Source organism: Anser cygnoides, chromosome 3 (genome assembly GCF_040182565.1).
Source record: "Anser cygnoides isolate HZ-2024a breed goose chromosome 3, Taihu_goose_T2T_genome, whole genome shotgun sequence".
Lineage (NCBI taxonomy): Eukaryota > Metazoa > Chordata > Aves > Anseriformes > Anatidae > Anser > Anser cygnoides.
Genome location: NC_089875.1, coordinates 7,501 through 22,068, shown reverse-complemented (window position 1 = coordinate 22,068; position 14,568 = coordinate 7,501). Strand labels below are relative to the sequence as shown.

At 52.7% G+C, this 14,568-nt stretch overlaps 1 long non-coding RNA gene across 16 annotated transcripts; it reads left to right on the top strand.

Annotated features, from left to right (window-relative positions):
* Positions 1-256: 256 nt before the first annotated feature.
* On the top strand, positions 257-7,471 carry LOC136790285 (uncharacterized). Of its 16 annotated transcripts, none has more exons than XR_010829820.1 (13): positions 257-1,593; positions 1,734-1,788; positions 2,140-2,240; positions 3,468-3,578; positions 3,697-3,749; positions 3,832-3,883; positions 3,984-4,034; positions 4,121-4,257; positions 4,391-4,512; positions 4,629-4,721; positions 4,881-4,934; positions 5,035-5,129; positions 6,303-7,468. It is a non-coding gene; the product is annotated as an uncharacterized lncRNA (long non-coding RNA). The 16 variants fall into 16 exon arrangements; XR_010829814.1 differs by having other exon boundaries at positions 259-1,593; positions 3,832-3,879; XR_010829818.1 differs by having other exon boundaries at positions 3,984-4,257; positions 6,303-7,469.
* Positions 7,472-14,568: the final 7,097 nt, after the last annotated feature.

The following is a 14,568-nucleotide window of genomic DNA, read 5'->3' as shown; positions in this document are numbered from 1 at the left end:
TGCGGTTGTCGCTGCAGTTTTTTTAACTACATCCAATAGAGTAAAATTCCAGTTTCTCTTTTGGAGGTGCTCTAGGTGGCTTCAGAGAACGGGTGGAAGCATCTGCCACGTGGGGTAGGTAAGCGGCTGAGGTAAAGGAGGGGATGAGAGTAACTGTCCTGAGGGTGCAGTGGCTTTTATTGCTGTGGTTGCTTTCTGTTCTGCTTATCAGGTGCCACAGGCAAGGTGGGCTGTGATAGTCTTTAGAATAGGAGCAAAGCAGGTCACTGCAATGCTGTTTGGTTCCTGAGACAGGAGTTGTAGAGGAGAAAAGCTTTCAATATTCAAAGCTGAAGCAAAAATAAATAAACCACAGCTGCTGCTTCTCCTCTTTCTACTTTCTTGTGTTTTGCCCCTCCCCTTTCCCGGGTGATTGGGTTTGGGTTCCAGGCAGGGCCTGGTGGTCACTGAGTCACAGGCATCCCATCAGAGAGCTCATTCTGCCTGGGCTGCACTTTGGGGTAAGTGCTTTGTTTTTCCTTCAGTGAGTTGGAGGTTTCTTTAGGTGGTTAAGAGTCTATGGACTGATGCGTTTCCAAGTAGAGACCGGTACGCCCATCTTTGTGAGGTAACAACTAGTAGGATCTGTTAGAGTAAACCAATCTAGTAATAGGTGCCTGTATTGCATGCAGCTCTTCTTCAGGTAAGTAATTGTTATAGCATGTTTACGGATAGGATGGCAGTGTTACTTTGTGTGTTTACTTTGTGGTTTTGGGTCCCTTATGATTTCTGCAGAATTAAGGCAAATGTTATGAAAGTTACAACCTTGGTGGCAAAGTGATGGAGCAGGGTTTAGGAGATAAGTATCATCGAAGCTCCCTGTGTAAGCATGCATCTGAAAAGAGCAGCAGTAGGCGTGTAAGGGGTGGTCTTTTTCAGGGTTAGGGACAGTTTGTTTTATTTTTGGAGCTTTTGCCTGTGGTTTGTGTGGCTGTAGAGTGTTTAGACGTTGCAGCCTTCTAGTTTTTAAGTGCTTGGAATTCACGTAATAGAGGTGTGCTTAGGAGGTATTGCCGGGTAACTCGTTTCTAAGAAATGGTGGGGTACTGTTCCTTGACCGCATAAGCATGGTAGTATTACGGAGAGACTGAGCAGGGTCACCGTTCTCATCTGTAAAGGAGAAGTCTGTGATTACCCCTGTTGGGGCTGCTGTGCATTCATGGCCTTTTGGTATTTGTGGACCTGAGGGTGTGTTTTTTTTTTTCTGGCTCTCATCTCTGCGTTTGAGTCCTCTGCAAGGAGCTGTACTGTTTGTGTGTCCATCACGGATATGACCTTCTCTTTTTGTTTCTTGTAGCCCAGGGCATGGGCACGGACACTTGAATGAGGCACAAGAGTGAGTGGACGGCAGTGTGGGCCCTGAGTTGGTCAGTGGATTGTGTTAGTCTGCTTTGCCTGTTATGCAGGCTTTGGAAGCACCTTGTGACGACAGAGTACATCTCCTGCCATGTTCCTGAGGCGCGCCAGGCGTCAGCGGTTCCAGTTCCTGAAATGCTGGAGATGCTCTGAGCACAAGAGGAGCTGGGAGCGTGATGCATCTCCTTGGGATGTTAGGTGAGCGAAGCGGTGGTACTGGGTTGGGGAACATGGGTCTGGGGCTTCTTGGCTGTTGGGGTAGGGGAAGAAAGAAGAGGAGTGGGTATAGACTGTTTTGTGGATTGTCATTTTTGTTTGTTCTTTCTCCTTGGTCTAAGCTACGTGACCTTGGCTCAGCACAGTAAATGGAAGCGCTAAGCCTGGATCGGGAAGGTGAGTGGAGAAAAGTTGGGAAAAGGGCATTGTTTTTGGTTTGGTAGTCTATTGGTCCCACCTCTGGGTGACTCCTCTTTTCCGGGGACGAAGAAGATAGTGGGAACATCCTAGTTGGCCTCTGTGGTCCACCTTGAGGATGGATTGTGACCCCTGAGAATTAAGTCCAGGGGCAAATACTGTGTGTTTGGGGGTGGTTGGCAGGGGAAGGCGGGCAGTTGTCTGGAGTTGGTCTATCTGACTTCAGTAGCAGAGCAGGTCAGTGGACTACTGTTTTGTTTTTGAGGTGGGTGTTTCACTGGAAGACGTTTGGCTGGTGTGCCAGTGCCCGATGGCACTTTATTTCTGCAGGTGAAGAGGAGCCTCGTGCCGGAAGCAATGTCCTGGCTAGCCTTCGTGTTCCTTGATGAGGATGGAACCTGCCTCCCGTCATTCCCAAGCTAAGTTGTGGGGCAAGTGCTATGTTTGCTTTCGGGTTTTGAATGCACACATAGGGCGAGGGTCTGTGCTTTTAAGTCATTGCTGTGGATGGGGCCTTTTAGGATTGATCACGGTCAGACAGTGTGTGGGGGTGTGAGATTCTGTCAGGTAGGGCTTGAGCATGTGCCAGGCAGGGCAGTTCCAGCTTGGTGTCTGTGTTCTGTGTTGTCTGTGCTGTGCTGTTGCTCCTGGTGCTTGGCAGGCCCTGGGGAAGCCTTCCTGAGGGTGTCGAACACTTGACCTCACTGGAATAATGCTGATGCTCAAACGGAAGCTGAGCATTTCTTGTCTTGCAGTGGGAGCCTAAACAGATCATTTCTTCTGTGCGTGTAATTTTTTTGTATCAAATGTTTCTTGATGTGATCATCATATGTTACACGCTCCTCAGGTCTTGATATCCTCATTGCCTTTTTCCACTGGACGGATTAGATGGGCAACTTGTTAGCCACACCAAAGGTCCTAAATGCTTGTTTCATCATCGTAGGGCTGATCTGAGCACTTCTTGTCTTGCAGTCGCAGCTTAAAGCGCAGATGTATTTCAGGTCTTGTGCATCATATTCGGTTTCAGATGGCATCTGTTTCCATCCTCGCTGTTGTGGAAGTCATGTGGGCTTCATCAGGAGCTCTGTCTTGGGAGTTCATTTCCGAAGCATTTTTCTTCTGGGGTTTGCACTCCCCATCCTTCTGGTCTCTTGCCTTGAAGGCAGGCTTTTTATGCCTCCATCATCCCAGTTCTGGCAGTTGCTTCCAGTCGCGTGTCGTGACACTTGAATCTCTCCTTGGGTCTGCTGCAGAGCACCTGTTCTGACTTGCTGTAGGGCTTCCCTCTGGGAGTCCTCTTTTTTTTTGTGCCTTGTGTTCTGTGTTTTGTTCGTAACGTTTGTAGCGTGCCTGTGTGTGTGTGTGTTTGGCCTGGAGCTGTCCTGCCTGGCGGTTAGTGATGGTAACTAACATGGCGGTCCATCGGTGTACTAATACATTGTCCGGACTGTTTTGGCAAAGACATCCGGTCTGCCTCTGGGCACGTACTGAAGGGCAGCTGGCACAGAGTCATCTCTGTGGTGTTTGGCAAATGTGGAGGGGGAGACCTGAGCTGCTTGCGAGCAGCTGTTTGCATAGTGCTTGAGTAGTGCTAGAGGAGAGGTCTGTCATTGAATCTTGAAAGCTCGCAGATGTGGAGTGTTTTTATTTTTCTCCAGTCCTAGATAAACCTTAGGAGGAACCGGTCAAAGGAAAGAGCTCCTTTTGGAACTGTCAAGGACTCGGTAGGCAACCCAGTGACTGGCTTGATCTACTTTCTAGGTGCCGAGGCAAGTTGTCTGCTGTTTTGATACAATAACATTGGAAATGGGGTCCCTTGTGTTGTTGAGGGATGGGTGCTAATGCTGGCAGCTGAATGATTACCTTCTATGTTTTCATTTGTTAAAGCTGAAACACAGCGTACAACCTGGGACGTCACACCCAGAGCTGCCTCTGGCAAGGTGAGCGATGAACAAATGGAGCAGTTAAAGTTGGGTTGCGGTTGTCACTGTCACTCTAAGTGACCCCTCTATTCTGTTTTAGAGGTGTTGTAGCTGGCTTAAGAGGGTAGATGGAAGCATCTGCCTCGGGGTAGGTAAGCGGGTAGAGGTAAGGCAGCAGATGAGAGTAACTGTCCTAGCTGTGCTGCGGCTTAGGATGCTGCCTTAGCCTATGCTTTTCTTCCTCTTTCACAGGTGTCTCGCACAGGCTCAAAGGAGCAAACTGCATTCTGAAGAGCTGCTTAAGTAGGGGGGCTGGTCATGAGCTGGGTTGGAGCGGAATGGCCAAGTAGCACGAGGTGACTATGAAAGGTCTCTGTCTTGCTTTGCAGGTGCCATGGCAGGCTCTACACAGAAGTGGCTGAGGATTTGAGATGAGGCCGGAGAGTGACAAGGAGCAGCACGTGCAGGGATGGTTTCCAAGCGCTGCGGTTGCTTTCTCTTCTGTTGATCAGGTGCCACAGGCAAGGTGGGCTGTGACATCAGTCTTTAGAATGGGAGCAAAGCAGGTCACTGGAATGCCGCAGGGCATCTGAGAAGGGTGTTTGAACAGGAAAAGTTTGTCTGGCATGGCGGTGTCTGATGGCAGTGTGTTTCCACAGGTGAAGAGGTGCCTGGAGCCCCATCTCATCTAGCCTGCACGTGCCTTGAGAATAAAGCCTGCTTTCCAGCAGTGTGGAAAGCACCACCAGTCTGTGGTGCTGGCCCGGCCGAGTTGGAGCATGTGAGCAGCTGAAGAAAAAGAGCTAGTGAAAGAGAGGTATTGCAGCAGGTACGCTGTGCCTGTGAGATGCCTGATGATCTGCCTTTTTTTTTTTCTTTTGTGGGTGCTTCTTGCAGCGTTGGAGAGGTGAATCCCCACATTGTGGAGTGCTGAGGAAAGGCGAGAGGGTCGTCAGCCCAGTCAGTGTCCCTAAGCAAGGTCCCCCTAAGGCAAGTCCTTGAAGTGTTTCCCCTGGTTTAGCAGGTGCTGCAGCAGGCCTTCCTCAGAATCTGCTGAGGGTCTGAGGTGAGGCTGGGTGGGATAGAGGAGCAGTGTGGTGGGTGGTTACTTGAGAACACAACGATCATTTTATCCCTTTGTTTTCCCAGGTGGTGTGGGTGATACTGGCTGTGCTGTTGGAGCTTGGACTCAGACAGGAACGGGTGAGCACAACCGTATGTTGCTTCAGCGGTAGTCAGTATTGCGGAGGAGGTGGGCATCAGGGCCGGTGTGCTAGTGAATGCTGGTACGCTGTTTTTGCAGATGATGATGAGCCTGGCCATGGACTCAGATGTCTCTCAGTGTCTGTGCATTTCTTGAGGTGGAGGGAATTTACCATCCAGCAATCTGAGAGCTAAGTTGAGGGGCACCTGGTATTTGCATATGTGGTGTGGCTGATGGGAGCTGGGAGCCGGAGCGGCATGGAGCCAGCCGGCTGAATATACTTGGTGCCACTGTGAGGGTGGTTGAGGCTGCGTCACCTTCAGGCTGCTTGAGGCTGGGTCACCAGGCTAATAGAAGGAGCAGGGGGTATTTTGTAGTGTGAGTGTATGTGCCAGGCAGGACAGTTCCCATCTGTTTATTTGTCTTGTAGTGCTGCTTCTGCAGTGTGTGTTCTGTGTCATGCACTCCTCGGGTCTTTGTGTCAAATGTTTCTTGATGTGATCATCATATTTTACGTGCTCCTCAGGTCTTGATATCCTCATTGCTTTTTGCACTGGACAGACTAGAAAGGCAACTTGTTAGCCGTACCAAAGGTCCTAAATGCTTGTTTTGTCATCATGGGTCTGATCCGAGCACTTCTTGTATTGCAGTCGCAGCTTAAAGCGCCGATGTGTTTCAGGTCTTGTGCATCATATTCGGTTTCAGATGGCATCTGCTTCCATCCTCGCTGTTGCGGAAGTCATGTGGGCTTCATCAGGAGCTCTGTCTTGGGAATTCATTTCCTAAGAGATTTCTTCTGGGGTTTGCACTCCCCATCCTTCTGGTCTCTTGTCTTAAAGGCAGGCTTTTTATGCCTCCATCATCCCAGTTCTGGCAGTTGCTTCCAGTCGCGTGTCGTGACACTTGAATCTCTCCTTGGGTCTGCTGCAGAGCACCTGTTCTGACTAGCTGTAGGGCTTCCCTCTGGGAGTCCTCTTTTTTTTTGTGCCTTGTGTTCTGTGTTTTGTTCGTAACGTTTGTAGCGTGCCTGTGTGTGTGTGTGTTTGGCCTGGAGCTGTCCTGCCTGGCGGTTAGTGATGGTAACTAACGTGGCGGTCCATCGGTGTACTAATACATTGTCCGGACTGTTTTGGCAAAGACATCCGGTCTGCCTCTGGGCACGTACTGAAGGGCAGCTGGCACAGAGTCATCTCCGTGGTGTTTGGCAAATGTGGAGGGGGAGACCTGAGCTGCTTGCGAGCAGCTGTTTTTCATAGTGCTTGAATAGTGCTAGAGGAGAGGTCTGTCATTCAATCTTGAAAGCTCGCAGATGTTTGATTGATTGTTTGATGTTTGATTTTTTGTTTGTATTTCTTTCCCCTCCCCAGTAGAGGGGTAAACCTTAGGAGGAACTGGTCACAGGAAAGAGCTCCTTTTGGAACTGTCAAGGACTCGGTAGGCAACCCGGTGACTGGCTTGATCTACTTTCCAGGTGCTGAGGCAAGGGGGCTGCTGTTTTGAAATGATAAAATTAGCCATGGGGTCCCTTGTGTTGTTGAGGGATGGGTGCTAATGCTGGCAGCTGAATGATTATCTTCTGACTGTTTTCATTTGTTAAAGCTGAAACACAGCGTACGACCTGGGACTTCACGACCAGAGCTGGTTTTGGCAAGGTGAGCGATGAACAGATGTAGCAGTTATTTTAGGGGTGCGGTTGTCACTGCAGTTACTTAACTACACAAAATACAGTTAAAGTCCTGTTTATATTCCAGAGGTGTTGTGGCTGGCTTAAGAGAGCAGATGGAAGCATCTGCCTCGAGGGCAGGTGAGGGGGCAGAGTAAGGGAGCAGGTGAGAGTACCTGTCCTAGCTGTGCTGCGGCTTTGGATGCTGCCGCGGCCTATGCTTTTCTTTTTCTTTCGCAGGTGCCTCGCACAGACTCAGAGGGGCCAAGCTGCACTCTGAAGAGCAGCACGAGAAGGGCAGGCTGGTCGTGAGTGGGGTTGGAGCAGAATGGCCAAGTTGCGCAAGGTGACTGCGAAGGGTATCCATCTTGCTTTGCAGGTGTCATGGCAGGCTCTACACAGAAGTGGCTGAGGATTTCAGAAGAGGTTACAGAGCATCAAGGAGCGGCACGTGCAGTGACGGTTTCCAAACGGTATGGTTGCTTTCTCTTCTGTTGGTCAGGTGCCACAGGCAAGGTGGGCTGTGACACTAGTCTTTAGAATCGGAGCAAAGCAGGTCACTTGAATGCCGCGGGGCATCTGAGAAGGGTGTTTTAACAGAAAAAGCTTGTCTGGCATGGCAGTGCCTGATGGCAGTGTGTTTCCACAGGTGAAGAGGTGCCTGAAGCCCCATCCTGTCTAGCCTGCGCACACCTCGCTGAGAAAGAAAGCCGCTTTCCAGTAATTCAGAAAGCCAAGTTACGTCTCGGCCTCGAGCATCTGGGGCGTGTGCCTGTGCTTTTGGGACTGTCTGTAGCGTTTGGCACCTGCATTAGTACTTTCTTGGCGTATGTTTAGGCTTTTGGGGCCTGTCTTGGGGGGGGGTGTGGAGCTGCTTGTACACCCTTGGGGCTTGCATCTGGGGGGGGGGGTTGGGAGTTGCTTGAACACCTTTGGGGACTGTGTCTGGGGGAGGGGTCAGGGCCTGCATCTGGGGGGGTTGGAAGCTGCTCCTACAATGTAGGGATCTGTATCTGTGGGGACTGGGAGCTGCTTGTACACAGTATGGGCTTGCGTTTGGGGGTGCGTGTTGGGAGCTGCTTGTACACTGCAGGGATCTGCATCTGGAGGGGGTTGGGAGCTGCTTGTCCACCTTTGGGACTTGCAGCTGGGGGGGGTTGGGAGCTGCTTGTACATCTTTGGGACTTGTATCTGGGGGGGGGGTTGGGAGCTGCTTGTACATTGCAGGGTCCTGCCTTGGGCATGGTTTGTAGCTGCTTGTACAGCTTTGGGGTCTGCAGCTGGGGGGTGGTTGAGAGGTGCTTGTCCACTGTAGGTGCCCACGTTTGGGGAGCTGGGAGCTGCTTGTACACTTTTGGGGCCTGCAGCTGGGAGGGGTTGTGAGATGCTTGTACATGCTAGGGGCTTCCCTCTATGGGGCTTTGGGGCCTGCCTCTGGGCGGGGGGTGATTGTGAGCTGCTTGCACACCCTTAGGGCCTGCCGCTGCGGGGGCTTGGTGCCTGTGTCTGGGGAGTGGGGGGGGTTCAGAGCTGGTTGTACAGTATAGGAGCCTGCGTTGGGGGGGGGTTGGGAGCTGCTTGTACACTGGACGCCTGGGATGGGGGGGAAGGTTTGGAGCTGCTTGTGCACCTTTGGGGCTTGCATCTGGGGGGGGTTGGGAGCTGCTTGTACATCTTTGGGACTTGCATCTGGAGGGGGGTGGGAGCTGCTTGTACACTGTTAGGGCCTGCCTTGCGGGGGGGGTTGTGGCATGTGCCTTGGGGGTGGGTTTGGGAGCTGCTTCTACGCTGTAGGGGTCTGGGTCTTGGGGGGTTGGGGCTGTGTTTACAGCTTTGGGGCGCGCCTCTGGGGAGGGTGGGGAGTTGCTTGTACACGCTAGGGGCTTCCCTCTATGGGGCTTTGGGGCCTGCCTCGGGGGGGGGAGGGGTTGGAAGCTGCTTGCACACCCTTGGGGCCTGCCTCTGCGGGGGCTTGGTGTTTGCGTCTGGTGAGTGTGGGGGTGGGCGGGTTTCAGAGCTGGTTGTAGTGTAGGAGCCTGCGTTGGGGGGGGGTTGGGAGCTGCTTGTACATTGGAAGCCTGGTTTGGGGGGGGGGGGGAGGTTTGGAGCTGCTTGTGCACCTTTGGGGCTTGCATCTGGGGGGGGGGGGTTGGGGCCTGCCTCTGGGGGGGGTGGGTGGGTGGTTGTGAGCTGCTTGCACACCCTTGGGGCCTGCCTCTGCGGGGGCTTGGTGCTTGCATCTGGGGAGTGGGGGGGGTTCAGAGCTGGTTGTACAGTATAGGAGCCTGCGTTGGGGGGGGGGGTTGGGAGCTGCTCATACACTGGACGCCTGGGATGGGGGGGGAGGTTTGGAGCTGCTTGTGCACCTTTGGGACTTGCATCTGGGGGGGGTCGGGTGCTGGTTGTACACCTTTGGGGCCTGCCTCTGGGGGTGTGGTTGTGAGCTGCTTGTACACCTTTGGGGCCTGCGTCTGGGGGGGGTGGGAGCTGCTTGTACACTGTTAGGGCATGCCTTGGGGGTGGGGGTTGGGGTATGTGCCTTGGGGGGTTGGGGTTGGGAGCTGCTTCTATGCTGTAGGGGTCTGGGTCTTGGGGGCCTATGCTTTTCTTTTTCTTTCGCAGGTGCCTTGCACAGACTCAGAGGGGCCAAGCTGCACTCTGAAGAGCAGCACGAGAAGGGCAGGCTGGTCGTGAGTGGGGTTGGAGCAGAATGGCCGAGTTGCGCAAGGTGACTGCGAAGGGTATCCATCTTGCTTTGCAGGTGCCATGGCAGGCTCTACACAGAAGTGGCTGAGGATTTCAGAAGAGGTTACAGAGCATCAAGGAGCGGCACGTGCAGTGACGGTTTCCAAACGGTATGGTTGCTTTCTCTTCTGTTGATCAGGTGCCACAGGCAAGGTGGGCTGTGACACTAGTCTTTAGAATCGGAGCAAAGCAGGTCACTGGAATGCCGCGGGGCATCTGAGAAGGGTGTTTTAACAGAAAAAGCTTGTCTGGCATGGCAGTGCCTGATGGCAGTGTGTTTCCACAGGTGAAGAGGTGCCTGGAGCCCCATCCTGTCTAGCCTGCGCACACCTCGCTGAGAACGAAAGCCGCTTTCCAGTAATTCAGAAAGCCAAGTTACGTCTCGGCCTCGAGCATCTGGGGCGTGTGCCTGTGCTTTTGGGCCTGTCTGTAGCGTTTGGCACCTGCATTAGTACTTGCTTGGCATATGTTTAGGCTTTTGGGGCCTGTGTCTTGGGGGTTTGTGGAGCTGCTTGTACACCTTTGGGGACTGTGTTTTGGGGGGGGGGGGTCAGGGCCTGCATCTGGGCGGGTTGGAAGCTGTTCCTAGAATGTAGGGATCTGTATCTGTGGGGGTTGGGAGCTGCTTGTACACTGCAGGGATCTACATCTGGAGGGGGTTGGGAACTGCTTGTGCACCTTTCGGACTTGCATCTGGGGGGTGGTTGGGAGCTGCTTGTACACCTTTTGGACTTGCATCTGGAGTGGGTTGGGAGCTGCTTGTACATCTTTGGGACTTGTATCTGGGGGGGGTTGAGAGCTGCTTGTACACTGCAGGGTCCTGCCTTGGGCATGGTTTGTAGCTGATTGTACAGCTTTGGGGTCTGCAGCTGGGGGGTGGTTGAGAGGTACTTGTCCACTGTAGGTGCCCATGTCTGGGGAGTTGGGAGCTGCTTGTACACTTCTGGGGCCTGCAGCTGGGAGGGGTTGTGAGATGCTTGTACATGCTAGGGGCTTCCCTCTATGGGGCTTTGGTGCTTGCCTCGTGGGGGGGGTGGTTGGGAGCTGCTTGCACACCCTTGGGGCCTGCCTCTGTGGGGGCTTGGTGCCTGCGTCTGGGGAGCGGGGGGGTGGGGGTTCAGAGCTGGTTGTACAGTATAGGAGCCTGCGTTGGGGGGGGGTTGGGAGCTGCTCGTACACTGGACGCCTGGGTTGGGGGGGGGAGGTTTGGAGCTGCCTTGTGCACCTTTGGGGCTTGCATCTGGGGGGGGGGGTCAGGTGCTGGTTGTACACCTTTGGGGCCTGCCTCTGGGGAGGGAGGGTGGGGAGGGAGTTGCTTGTACCCCTTTGGGGCCTGTGTCTGGGGGGGGTTTGGCGCCTGCGTCTGGGGGGGGGGAGTTTGGAGCTGGTTGTACACCTTTCGGGATTGCCTCTGGAGGGGGTTGGGGCCTGCCTCTGGGGGGGGGGTGGTTGTGAGCTGCTTGTACACTGTTAGGACCTGCCTTGGGGGGGGGGGTTGGGGCATGTGCCTTGGGGGATGGGGTTGGGAGCTGCTTTTATGCTGTAGGGGTCTGGGTCTTGGGGGGTTGGGGCTGTTTGTATACCTTTGGGGCGTGCCTCTGGGGAGGGCGGGGAGTTGCTTGTACACCTTTGGGGCCTGTGTCTGGGGGGGGGTTGGGGCCTGTGCCGGGGGGGTTGGGAGCTGCTTGTATGCTCTAGGGTCCTCTGGCAGGCTTTGGGGCCTCCCTTTGAGGGGGGCAGTTGGGAGCTGGTTGTACACCTTTGGGGCCTGAGTTTGGGGCGTGCGGGCTGGGGCTGGAGCCTGCATCTGGGTGGGGTGGGGTCCAGTTCATGGGGGGAGGGTTGGGAGCTGCTTGTGGACAGTTGGGGTCTGCATCTGGGTGTGGTTGGGGCCTGTGTCTGGGGGTGGGTCGTGGCCCGCATGTAGACTTCTGCAGCCTGTGTCTGGTGTTTGGGGGCTTTTCTGTAGCGTTTGGGGCTTGCATTTTGGCTTTGGGATGTGTCTTGAGCTTCTGGGGCCTAGCTGTAGTGCTTGGGGCCTGCGTCTGGGGCTTTTCTATAGCATTTTGGTCGCGTGTTTGTGATTTGGGGTCTGTATCCAGGGTTTTGCCTTTTTTGTAGTTTTCAGCTTTGTGTCAGTTTCTTTGTCGGTTGCCTGGGGTTAGGGGCATTTTGGGGTTTGGATCATTAGTCAGTGTCATTAGCGTTGGGGGGTTGATATGAAGGGTTAGGGTTGTGGTTAGAGTTGTTAGGGTTAAAGGGAATAAGGATTTTTAGGGTAAGGGGATCAAGGTTGTGGGAATAAAAATGTTTTAGCACAGAGTTACATCGTTTAGAGGGAAGGAAGGTGGTATTGAGATATGCTTGCAGTGATAAGAAAGCTTACCAGACAACCTTGTGAAATGCAGACAACCAGAATCCTTAGAGCAATTGGGTGGAAATCACGGTGTAAGAAACATTACCACCTCAAAGAGGAAAACAGTCAAGGAAAAAAGAAAATTGACTTGTAACAGGCCAGCAGCTGTGTATTTTCAGTGAAGCACCGGATAGATCGTGAACCTGGATTACCCAGTCAATGGGGAAACTGGGGAGGGTCCTGGTCACCGAGAGGAAAAAAAAATTTATATAAACTGTGTTATGGAACTAGTAGGTAGTTTGTGGGACGCCTGACATTGCAATCGTGAATAAAAATGCTACTTCACTGAGATCCTTGCCTGAGCCTATGTTATTGGTTACAGAGTGTTTCTAACAAGATGTTAGGGTTTTAAGGTTTCAGGGCTAAGGCACTAGGGTTGGGTTTCAGGGTTAGGGTTTCCAGGGTTTAGGGTTAGGATTTTAAGGTTGTTAGGGCTGGAGTTATAAGGGTTGGGGGTTGGTGTGTTAACGTTTTAAAATATTTTGTGGTTTTAGTGTTGATAGGGTTTTTAGGGTTAGGGTCTTAGGGTTTTAGTTATGGTCAGGTATTTAGAGTTAGGGTTTTAAGGTCTTAAAAAAAAAAATTAAGGTTAGGGTCTCCAGGGTTAGGGCTTTGAGAATCTTTACTTTTTGGGTTAGGGTTTAGAGGGTCTTAATTTTTAGGGTTAGGGCTTTTAGGCATAGGTCTAGTGTGGTAAATTTTATCGGGTTAGGACTGTAAGGGTTTTTAGGGTTAGGGTTTCTAGGGTTTTTTGGGGTAGGGGTTAGGGTTAGATCGGTGGTTGCCGTAGGCTTAGGGGTCAAGGTTCTTAGGGGTTAGGCCTCATATTAGGGCAGAAGGCCAAAATAAGAGGGTGGGAGCCCCCCCAAAATTGAAGGGTTGAAGCCCAAAGTTAGGGGAAGGAACGTCAAAATTGTGGGGTCCCCCAAAATTGGGCGGAAGAGCTCTTAATATTGGGGGAAACCCAAAAAAGGAGGGTGGGGGACTCTAAAATCGGTTGTGTCCCCCCCAAAATCGGTTGTGTCCCCCCCAAAATCGGTTGTGTCCCCCCCAAAATTGGTTGTGTCCCCCCCAATTAGGGGAGGAACCCCCAAAATTGGGTGGGCGAACCCCCAAATTGGGGGGGAAGAACACTTAAATGGAAGTGTGAAATTCCAGAATTGGATGTGGACCCCTAGAGCAGTCTTCAGGGGTTTAGTGTGGTAAATTTTATCGGGTTAGGGCTGTAAGGGTTTTTAGGGTTAGGGTTTCTAGGGTTTGTTGGGGTAGGGGTTAGGGTTAGATCCCTGGTTGCCGTACGGTTAGGGGTCAAGGTTCTTAGGGGTTAGGCCTAATATTAGGGAGGAAGGCCAAAATAAGAGGGGGGGAGCTCCCCCCAAAATTGAAGGGTTGAAGCCCAAAGTTAGGGGAAGGAACGTCAAAATTGTGGGGTCCCTCAAAATTGGGCAGAAGAACTCTTAATATTAGGGGGGAACCCAAAAAAGGAGGGTGGGGGACTCTACAATTGGGGGGGACCCCCAAAATTGGTCGGGTCCCCCCAAATTAGGGGAGGAACCCCCAAAATTGGGTGGGCGAACCCCCAAGTTGGGGGGGAAGAAGACTTAAATGGAAGTGTGAAATTCCAGAATTGGATGTGGACCCACCAGAGCAGTCATCAGTGGGTTTAGTGTGGTAAATCTTATCGGGTTAGGGCTGTAAGGGTTTTTAGGGTTAGGGTTTCTAGGGTTTGTTGGGGTAGGGGTTAGGGTTAGATCCGTGGTTGCCGTAGGGTTAGGGGTCAAGGTTCTTAGGGGTGAGGCCTAATATTAGGGTGGAAGGCCAAACTAATAGGGTGGCAGACCCCCAAAATTGAAGGGTTGAAGCCCAAAGTTAGGGGAAGGAACATCAAAATTGTGGGGTCTCCCAAAATTGGGCGGAAGAACTCTTGATATTAGGGTGGAACCCAAAAAAGGAGGGTGGGGGACTCCACAATTGGGGGGGACCTCCAAAATTGGTTGTGTCCCCCCCAAATAGGGGAGGAACCCCCAAAATTGGGTGGGCGAACCCCCAAGTTGGGGGGGAAGAAGACTTAAATGGAAGTGTGAAATTCCAGAATTGGATGTGGACCCCCCCCAGACCTGGGGAGGAATCCCCAAACTTGGGGGGGACCCCCAAAATTGGGGTTGAAGCCCCAGATCCCGGGGAGCTAAGCCCCAAATTAAGGGAACGAACCTCAAAAATGTGGTGAGAACCCCAACATTGGGGGAAAGAACCTTAATATTAGGGTGGCAGGCCAAGAAAGGATGGTGGGGGGGCTCCAAAATTGTGGGGGGCTTGGAATTGGGGGGAATCCCCAAAATGGAGGGGGAACCCCAAAACTGGGGGGGGGGGGGCGAAGCACCAAATTGGGGGAAGGAACCCCAAAATTGCGGGGAAGAACTCTGAAATGGAGAGGTGAAACCCCGAAATTGAGGGGGAACCCCCAAAACGGCGGGAAAACCCTCCATAAACACAAAACGAAACCGGTAATGTAACAGAGCAAAAAATGGCGTCCTACGGCGAGCTGCGAGGCTCAATTTTCTGGGGAGTGCTGGGAAATGTAGTTCTTGGCCACCGGGTTTCTGGGAATCCATATTGTTTTCCCAGAGCATGCCGGGAGATGTAGTTCTCGGACACTGGGCTTCCGGGAGGCCATATTGTTTTCCCAGAGCATGCCGGGATATGTAGTTCCCGGGGCACTGGACTTCCGGGCGGCCATGTTGGGATTCCGGTGCATGCCGGGAGATGTAGTTTTCCGGCACTGGACTTCCGGGCGGCCATGTTTGTTGCC